We start from the raw sequence: 10,160 nt of genomic DNA, 5'->3' as shown, positions 1-10,160 counted from the left end.
CCTTTACAGCTGAGCAGACTGAGGCTCAGAGGGGTGCAAGTGGGGCGAGTGGTTCAAACCCAGACCAGCCAGTGCCCCGGGTGCACGTGCCGCTGTGCTGGTCCTGAGGCCCCTGCACCCGCTGCCCTCACAGATGTGGAAGTCGAGGCTTGTAGACACTTTGTGGCAGAGGGGACCTGGACTCCAGGCCTCCTGGGGCCTGGGTCCGGCTCATTCCCCGCCTGCAGCGCTATCTTCCCCAGGAGGAAGGAGGGGGCTGCTGGCTGCCAGAGATGGGAAGGACCTTACGGAGGAAGGTGCGATCCGGGGGTTTGCAGATAGTTTGGGCCCTGGAACCCCCTTTTCCAGTGCTTTGTGACCCAGAAGCTTATTTAAAACAGATCAAAATGGGGCCTCGTCTTCATGATATTCCCTGAGCCACCTCACCGCACCCCCAGTTGGGACAATGAGGCCCCAAAGGGTTGATCTGGGGCCTTGTCCAAAGTCACACCAACTCCATCTGGGGCCAGACCTCTGCCCATCTGCTCTGGGTTAAGACTGGCTGGCGAAGGGGGAAGGAGGAAGGGGTGTGTGAAGGTCCAGCTGCCCCCACCTACCTGCTGGCCCAGCACCCCGGCCGCCCATTCCACCTGCGTCTCTGCTCCCGGCTGGGGAGGAGTGTCCTGGTTAAGGCTGCCCCACATCAGCCCGGGACGTGTCAGTGCCACCTTGGCAGGTGCCAAGCTTCCTGCCATGGAAACCCAGGAAGTGCACTGGATGGGAACACACGCCCTTTGTCTGCCAGCTCAGAGAGGCCCTGCTCCCCTCCTCCCTCCCGCTAGCCTTGAACCAGCTCTCTTCCAAGCGATTGAGCAAGGGGGCTGTGGCAGCTGAGACCCCGGGAGGCAGGGAAGAGGTGGGAGAGAGGCTGGGGGGAAAGACCCAGGGCAGTGTGGACGTTTGCTGCTCCATCGGCGGGGAGCATAGCACCCACTGCCCACAGAAGAGGGCTTTGATGCATCAAACATGGTTATGGGGTGCCTGGGTGGCTTAGTCGGTTAAGCGTCCGACTTTCGCTTAGGTCATGATCTCGCGGTTCGTGGGTTCGAGCCCTGCGTCGGGCTCTGTGCTGGCTGCCAGCCCAGAGCCTGGAGCCGGTTTCAGTCTGTGACTCTCTCTCTCTCTGACCCTCCCCTGCTCACACTGTCTCTCTCTCTCCTAGAAATAAATAAAACATTAAAAAAAAAATAAAACAAACATGGTTGGACACCTACTATGTGCTAAGAACAAGTGGAGGAGCCCAAGGGAATCACGTCGGACACAAATAATCCTTGTCCCTAAGGAACTTACGGAGAGTTGGGGGAGATCGACACGTACACGAATTAATATAATGACTGCCCTTATATCATGGTGAGCATAGTATAATGGTGACATGTGCCATGACAGAATGAGCAAGGGGCTTAGGCAGAGTAAGGGGTACAGGAGTGGGTAGGGGAGGACTCTGCGGAGCGGGTGACACATGGGCTGAGATGAGGAAGAGCCAGCCATGAGAAGAACAGAGGAGGACACTCCAGGGACAGGGAGGCAGTAGGAAATACATAGGCTTCGAGGTCAGACTTCAGCTTAACTCCCAGCATTCTGGTGGGTTATGTGCTGTGACCTTAGACAAACTCCTTCCCTCTCGGAGGCTCTGTTTCCTTGCCTGTCACTTAGGGGAGGGGCACCTGGCTGGCTCAGTCGGTGGAGCACCGACTCTTGATTATGGGGTCATGAGGTTGAGCTCCACACTGGGTGTAGAGAGTACTTAAAAATAAAATATATTTTTTAAAGTTTTATTTATTTGGGGCACCTGGTGGCTCAGTCAGTTAAGTGGCCGCCTTTGGTTCAGGTCACGATCTCATGATTCGTGAGTTCAAGCCTTGTGTTGGGCTCTGTGCTTTTAGCACATAAATAATAAACATAAATTAATGTTAATTTATTTTTGAGAGAGAGAGAGGAACAGAGGACCCAAAGCCAGCTCCGTGCTAACAGCAGCGAGCCCGATGTGGGGCTCAAACTCATGAACCGTGAACTCATGACCTGAGCTGAAGCCAGACACTCAACCGACCGAGCCACCCAGGGGCCCCAAAAGTGAAATCTTAAAAACAACAACCACAACATAGAGGTGCTGCACTGGATACCCTCAAATGGGGACATGAATGCTTCCCTTTGCAGACCTGTTGGGGACAGCGGCACTGGAAGGGCACCCCCAGGGCCTGGCCCGTAGCCACCAAGTAGCAATGGCTCTTCTACCATCACCCTTTCCCGGTCCCCAGAGATCTCGTCCACACAGTCCACACGTTCTGCCACGGGATCCGGGTACAGGGATAAGTTTTCCTGTGCCACCGCCCTCACTGGCCCAGAGACCTTGAGGAAGGGAAGCATCTGTCTGCTCCGTGGCCCTTCCCCTTGACAGGCTCCGCTTGGGCCGGGCCAGCGCAGGACTGCCAGCCCCAGCCTGGGGGTGCCCAGATGTACAGCTGTGTGAGGTCGCACCTCCAGTTTGGGGTAGATGGTCCACTTCTTGGCAAACAGCCTCAGAAGCCCCCCTGGCCTTCCAGTCCTGGCTCTGCATCTGTCCCTTCCTCCATCTTCTGCTCTGTGAGCTTGGAGTCAGATCAGTTCCACGCTTATTTCCTGAGTACCTGCTGTGTGCAGAGCTGGGCGGGGGGTGGAGCACTATAGACAAGCGAGGGCTCCCCCGCACTGTAGCAGAGGCAGGGTCAGGGAGGGGCAAGCACAGATCTGGGAACGACTTCGGCTCTGCTATGCGTCAGCCTGCTACCTTGGGCAAATCACTTCTCTCCGAGCCTCTTGTAACCTGGGGGGTAGCACTACTGGCCTGTGGCTTCGCTGTGAGGATTGGATGGATGAATGGCGATACATATGCCTGGTGCTTAGCAGGTGTTCAGAGGTGAGTTCCTTGGCTCTTCCCGTCAGGTAGAGGACAGAGGTCTGGAGATACTACAGCGAGATGAACAAAGTTCTGAAGGTAAGGCAGAGTCTTGGGTCCATTTGAGAATCTAAGGGACATCATGGTTCCTGTCAGTCAGCATCACTTTCCTGGATTATGGTAACAGCATCCAAGTTCTGCCGGAGCAACCGCACCTTCACTCTAGTGTCTGGCTGCAACTATTTAGAAAAAGGCAGTATTTTTCCAGGCTCCCAGAACACAAGCTTGGCATCATTTTTACGAGCACTTGGACCAACACGGAGGGCAGGGGAGCAAAGATGATAAAGAAATCACTGATCTCCTCCCTTAAGCTGCTGGATCCAGCCATGCCTGAAGTCTCCCCTCTGGACCTCGGGAGCCAACGCATTCTCTTTTTTCTTGCCATGCCTTCAACAGGTTAAAATTGTATTTCGGTTGCTTAAAGCAGAGTCATGATGAAGACTGGTGAGGCCCCATGAGTCTGGATCACTTCCTCCTCCTAGCAACCCCTGCACCCCTGTCACCACCATTGAGAAGCCTGCCCCGGTTTCTCCAGGTAGGCATGAGTCCTGTCTATCCCGTGGGCACATCCCAAGGCTGCAGGGTTGCACCACTGTACTTTTCCCATGAGACTGGGACCGGGGCTGCATCTCATTACTTTCTGGGGCTCCAGCACCTAACATGGTGCTTAGCTAGTCAGGACTCAGTAATTCCTACAAAATGCACAAGTTGGGGCTGGAGGTCTTTTTTTTTTTAATTTTTAATGTTTTACTTATTTTTGAGAGAGAGTGTGTGTGTATGTGTGTGAGCAGGGGAGGGCCAGAGAGAGAGGGAGACACAGAATTCGAAGACAGACTCCAGGCCCTGAGCTAGCTGTCAGCACAGAGCCCGACGCGGGGCTCAAACCCACGAACCGTGAGATCATGACCTGAGCTGAAGTCGGACGCTTAACCGACTGAGCCACCCAGGCGCCCCGGGGCTGGAGGTCTTGAGTAGCTGCATATACAAATCACAGGAGAAGTAGTGACGTGTCGTCAGCAGTTAAGAGCTTGGGCTTTGGAATCAGACCTATCTGAATTTGGATTTTGGCTCTCCTGCTTGTTAGCTCCGTGACCTTGAGCAAGTCACGTAACCTCTCTGTACCTTGAGTTTTCTCTGGAGACAGAAAACAATCAACTCCTCCCTGGTTGTCCTGAAAGCTGAGGGCAGATGATGCAAGAAAAATGCATAGCACAGGGTTATAATTCCTCGGTAGAGAATTTGCATATTAACAGCTCTTTGCAAGTGAAATGCACATGTGCTCATCTTTCTGCACCCGGGAGCAGTCTAGTGGACAAGATAGGGGCGGGGGGCTCTTCATTCCCTTCCTCCCCTGAGATGGGTGTCTGCCGTTCCTGCTCCCACCGCCTGACTCGGTGCCTCCCTCCCCATCCCCTTACTCAGAAGTGTTCGCTGATCCTTCACATCGGAAGGCATGACTGAGACTCAGTCCCAGTCCCTTGGCCGGGGCGGGGGCAGAGGCCACGGTCAGCCTCTGGGCTCCATGCCCTACCTCCACCATCTGTTCAGTCCACTCAACAAATGGGGGCACTGAACACAGAGAGTAATGTGCTCAATCAAGGTCACACTTATTAGTGACCGAGTTTCACCTGAACTCAGATGGGCCGGCTCCAGGAAGCTTTATCAGCAGGCCGAGTATGTAGGGAAAATGGTAAAAAACCAAGGGGGAAGGAGCCCCTGGGTGGCTCAGTCGGTTAAGCATCTGACTCTGGTTTCAGCTCAGGTCATGATTTCATGGTTTATGGGTTTGAGCCCCGTGTCGGGCTCCACGCTGACAGTACAGATCCTGTTTGGGCTTCTCTCTCTCTCCCTCTCCCTCTGCCCCTCCCCAGCCTGCTCTGTCTCTCTCAAAAATAAATAAACTTAGGGGCGCCTGGGTGGCTTAGTCGGTTAAGCGTCCGACTTTTGCTTAGGTCATGATCTCGCGGTTCGTGGGTTCTAGCCCCGCGTCGGGCTCTGTGCTGACTGCCAGCTCAGAGCCTGGAGCCTGTTTCAGTCTGTGACTCCCTCTTTCTCTGACCCTCCCCTGCTCACGCTCTCTCTCTCTCTCTCTCTCTCCTAGAAATAAATAAAACATTAAAAAAAATTTTTTTAAATAAATAAACTTAAATAAAAATAAAAATCAAGGGGAGCAAACTGGGCCACATCACGGCCCCATAAATTCCCCTCCTCTCAGGCCCCACGCCTGTGTCCACTTGGGCCACCAGGACCCAGCTTCCCAGACCTGGCTGTCACAACATCGTCTGGGTCTTAATCCCCTCCTGGTCCGGAGGCCTGAGCTGACATGTCTGGGCTTGTTGGTTCCAGACCATCGCTTGGCAAATCAGTACGGGCTCCATGGAGGGGGTTAGAGGCTCAGCTGGGAAGGCCCCTCTTTGACCCTGGCCTTGAAGGTCAGGGCCCCTTCTGTGGGCAGAGAGGAGGAAATCCTGATGTCAGTCACTTTGGAGGTCCCCGAGGTGGCTTCAAGCCCTCGGCTGCTTGCCAAGGCTGAGCCCCTATTTAAACACCTCACTGCTCCCGCTCCCGGCTTGAGCCGCCCCCCCACCAGGAGCCCCCATCCTCGGCTTCATCTTTCTTAGCACCCCCAGTTCCCTTCCTTCCCCCCAGCTGGCCTCTCTACTTCTCTCTCAGCCGAGGTGGGTGTGCTGTGAGTGTAGGTCTCAGTGGCAGGGGCCCCTGTGAGGGTTGCTGGGAGTTATAGAATGTTCTAGGAGGGAAGGCGACCAGGTCACACTCAGGAAGCACTTTCACCCAAGTCTCCAGGCCCCCAGCAATTTGCTATGCTTTTCTTTACTGTTCTATCACTGGTCACTTCAATGCAAATTTTGTATTCTTTTTCCTAAAGGGAGCCCTTAAAATTGGACTGGCCTTGTGCTTACTCCTTACAACCCATCTCCACCCTGATGGCCAGACCATCTTGCCAGAACAGCATGTGATCCTCACAGCAAATTCCGCCCCCCCCACCCCCTCTGGGCCTCGTGCTGCTTCCAGAAGTGGGAGGGGGCAGCGGAATGCCAAGCCCTTCAGTGACCCTGGGCCATCTGGCCACAGCCAGCCTCCGCGACCATGCTGTGTCCCTCACACCCTCTGCTCAGCCACGGGGGACCTTTCTTTAGTCCCTCAGGCAGCTCAGCACCTGGGCTCCCACGCCCCTCCCCCCCCCCTTGAACTTTCAGGATTCAGTGTCAACAGCTCCTTGTCAGTTACTCCTCCCTGAGCCCACATCACACACGTCTAACACCTGGCCTTCCCGTCCCCGCCAGCTGCACCTGTGTGGGGTGGCCCTGCTCTGCCCCGGACGCCTCCCATCTCACTCCGCCAGCCCTGGATTTTTCTCATTCTATCAGACCTGCATCTCATGGATCAGAGAGTCCTATGAACTCTTCGAAATACATCCATATCCAACAACCCCTTCTGGCTACCTCCATGGCTACCATTTTGGTCCGAGCCCTGGGATTCCCAGGATTATTATCTCACCTGGGTCATTCCAAACGCTTCCAAACGGGTTTACTTGTTTCTGCGCTGTCTGTTCTACAAACAGCAAGGAGAGGAATCCTTTAAAAATATAAGGCACGTGGGGCGCCTGGGTGGCTCCTTCGGTTGAGCATCTGACTTCAGCTCAGGTCATGAGCTCGCCTTTCATGAGTTGAGCCCTGTGTTGGGCTCTGTGCTGACAGCTCTCTCTCTGCCCCTTCCCTGCTTGTGCTCTGTCTGTCTCTCTCCCTCTCAAAAATAAATTAAAAAATTTAGGGGCACCTGGGTGGCTCGGTTGAGGGTCCGACTTCAGCTCAGGTCACGATCTCACGGTTCATGGGTTCGAGCCCTGCATCAGGCCCTGTGCTGACAGCCAGCTCGGAGCCTGGAGACTGCTTCAGATTCTGTATCTCACTCTCTCTGACCCTCCCCTGCTCACACTGTCTCTTTCTCTCTCAGAAATAAATAAAACAATAAAAAAATTTTTTAATAAATTAAAAAAATTTTAAAAACCCAAATATTGTGTTACAAAAAGTCTGTGACTTCTGTCCTGCTCATCATTTCTCTGTCTCTCTGTGCCTCCACTGGCTCGCTCTGAGGGACACCAGTTTCCATGTTGTGAGCTCTCTATGGAAAGGCCTGCGTGGCAAGGAAAGAAGGGAGATCCCTGGCTGACGGCCAGAGAGGAACTGAGACTCTCAGCCCAGTAGCCTGCAAGAAACTGAATCCTGTCACCAGCCATGTGAGTGAGCTTGGAAGGGGACCCTACCCCAGTCGAGCCTCACGATGGCATCAGAGCCTTGGCCAACATCTTGACTATGGCCTGTGAGGAGACCCTGAACCAGAGGACCCAGCCAGGCTTTGGGACCCAACCCACAGAAAAAGTGAGGCAATAAATATCTCTTGTATTAAAGAGCCAAAAATTAAGGCCTCCATTAAGAGCAACCTCGGGCTGCATGTAGCCCCAATTCCTCAGATTGTTCAAGGCTAAAGCCATCCTCGGACCGGCCTCAGGTCAGCTAATCAAAAAAACATTCCTGTGGTCTGAGTCAAGGCTGGGAACTGCAGTTATTTTATACAAACTAGCCAATTTCTCACCGCTTGCCGGAACCCCACGTGGGCCCTTTGAACTCACCTCATAATTGGTCATTTACAGAGGAGTCTCAAAAGTCGTGATTGGGTCCCACCAAAAGTAATGAACACCTCACAGATACTGAATGGTCAAAGCTGTTACCAGGGGTGCTGTACAATTGTAATTGGTGCTTATGTGATGATGCTACATGTACTGTAACACCCCCATCCCTTACTCCTTAAAAACCCTGTTCGCTATTGTTCTAGGCTTCACCTTCTGCCACTACACCGGCAGGCGGGTGAGCCCCTGCTCGAGCTTGTAATAAAGACCCTTTTGTACTTGCATCAGTGTCGGCTCCTTGGGGGTCTCAGGGGACTCGCGAATCGGGCACAACAGTATTAAGCTGCTAAGCTTTGGGGCCATTTGTTACACAGCTGTGGGTCACAAATACACTCACCTTAGCCAGCCCCAGTCTCCTGCCTCTCTGTCCCCTTACCCAGCTTTACTTTCCCTTGTAGCAGAGTTACCACCGGGGCAATTTTCCAGCCCAGAGCCTGGCCCCGTGCCCACGTTTAGTAATTACTTGTGAATGAGTGAGTAGGGGACAATGCCCAAAGGGACAGTGCCATAGCTCAGAAGAGGCAGAAGTGGGAGGCTCAGGAGGGAGGAGGCCGGCTCACCCCAATCCCAGCTGCCCTGGAAGTTACCATCTGAGCAGAGACCGGGGGCCCTGGTCTTCCTCCTCTTCAGAAGGATGCTGGTCAGGGCCCAGGATCGAGAGCTCTCACGGTCTCTAAGAGAAGTCCCAGCTTCCCACCCCTCCCCCTCCATTCCAGACCATACCTTCTGGATTTCCTCTGCGCTCTGGACTTCAGGCCTGTTTTGCTGTGTTTGGTATGGAGATTTGCTAAATGCTTCGCTTAGAGTGATCTAATTTTTATACCCTTGTCAGACTTTTTCATCAGAATAATTTAATAGATAAGAAAAGAATCCTTTTCCAACCCACGTGGCCCAATTTTTGTTGGGAAATGGTCCCTGTGTCCATAAAAAGGAAAGGGCCGCCGAATCCAACCCCCTCCCAGCCCTGTCCCCACCAAGTCCCAGGCTGTGCTAGGGGCCTGGAGGCCAGAGAACCTTCCAGCAAAAACATGAGGCCCGAGTTGGAACCCGGTGCCCAGTCTGGGTCTGGCAAGGGCTGGCTGGGTGCCCAACTAACAGCCATTTCCTCCCAGACTGGGACAGGTTTCCTGCCCGGAGGGAACTGAACACACTCCCAGCCAGAAGGGGGCTGGGTCCTGGATGGGGGGAGAGGGCAGCCACAGGCATTTTCCCCACCTCAGCTACTTTGGGGCTGAGAGGCCCTCCTGGGGATAGGGTGCAGAGAGCAAGGGATCAGGGATCGGGCTTCAACTGTCGGTTGGGTGGCCATCTCAGGAGGAATGAGCTGAACCCACCCTGTCCAGGCTTGGGACCAGCCTGCACCGTGTCCCAGGTGTGTCCCAGGGTGGGGAGTGGAGAATCCTACACCAGACTCTGTCCTGAAGCCTTTGGGGGACTGTGGTGGCCTTTGTTGAGAAGCAGGGCTTGCCAGATCTGGAATCCTCCAAGAACCTTCTCCCCTCACCTCCTCCCTGCTGCCTTCTCCACCACAGAGAACCTGACCCTCACAGCCCCCAGGAAGCCTGGAAGCCGCAGTCTCCTTCACCCTGTGGGGCCCCTCCTGGGAAAGAGTCCCAAGTTGGGCCTTCAGTCCCCGTGGAAACCGCCCTGTGGGCTGGATGCTCAGGCCAGAGTAGCATGGCTGTGATGGAGCATCAGGCTACCCTGCTCACAAGGTGGCTGGAACCATATTCCAGAACCTTCCAGGAATGGACCTGCCATATCTTATGCGCGTTCCCCGGCCCCAGTTCTTTGACAAGAAGAGGGTAGCAGGAAGCAGGCAAAGCACGTGAGCTCTGGGGGTCAGGCCACCTGGATTAAAATCCTGACTTAGCCACTAACTAGCTCTGTGACTTTGAGCAAGTTACATAACCTCTCTGGGGCTGTTTCTGGATCTGTAAAAAGGGATAACAGGACCTGCCTCTTGAGGTTGATGTCAGAATGAAATGAGATCGTAAACGTGCCCAGATTAGTGCTTGGCACATCGTAAGCACCCTACATGTGGCAATTTTTCTTCTGACAGACTCAGAGAGTGGCAGCGAAGCACCCAAGGCCACACAGCAAGTAAGCAGAGGGGCTGGTACCCAACCTTTTCCCAGATGCTCTGTCGCCTCCCTGGCCTGGGCCCTGCAGGGAATTCGAGGCTGAACAAGGCTGAAATGGCAAGGATTATCCCTGTCTTACACGAGCCTCCCTTCAGCTGTTTCTCAGCCTGGGACGGGACAGAACACGGCACCAGCCACGCACGACTGCAGGTGGGTGCTAGACCGCGTGTCCAGGCCACTGCTTCCCCGTCACTTCCTCAGCCACCTCAATACTGAACTCCCGAACCCCAGGGCACTCAGCCCGGCATGTATCCCCGGGGTCTTCCCCAGCCTCAGGCGCTGTGTGGCCTCAGAAAAGCTTCTTTCCCTCTCTGTGTGTGCATGATGCTAACGCAGG

Source organism: Hyaena hyaena, unplaced genomic scaffold, assembly GCF_003009895.1.
Source record: "Hyaena hyaena isolate Hyena2069 unplaced genomic scaffold, ASM300989v1 scaffold_35, whole genome shotgun sequence".
NCBI lineage: Eukaryota > Metazoa > Chordata > Mammalia > Carnivora > Hyaenidae > Hyaena > Hyaena hyaena.
Note: the sequence above shows the minus strand (reverse complement) of the source record.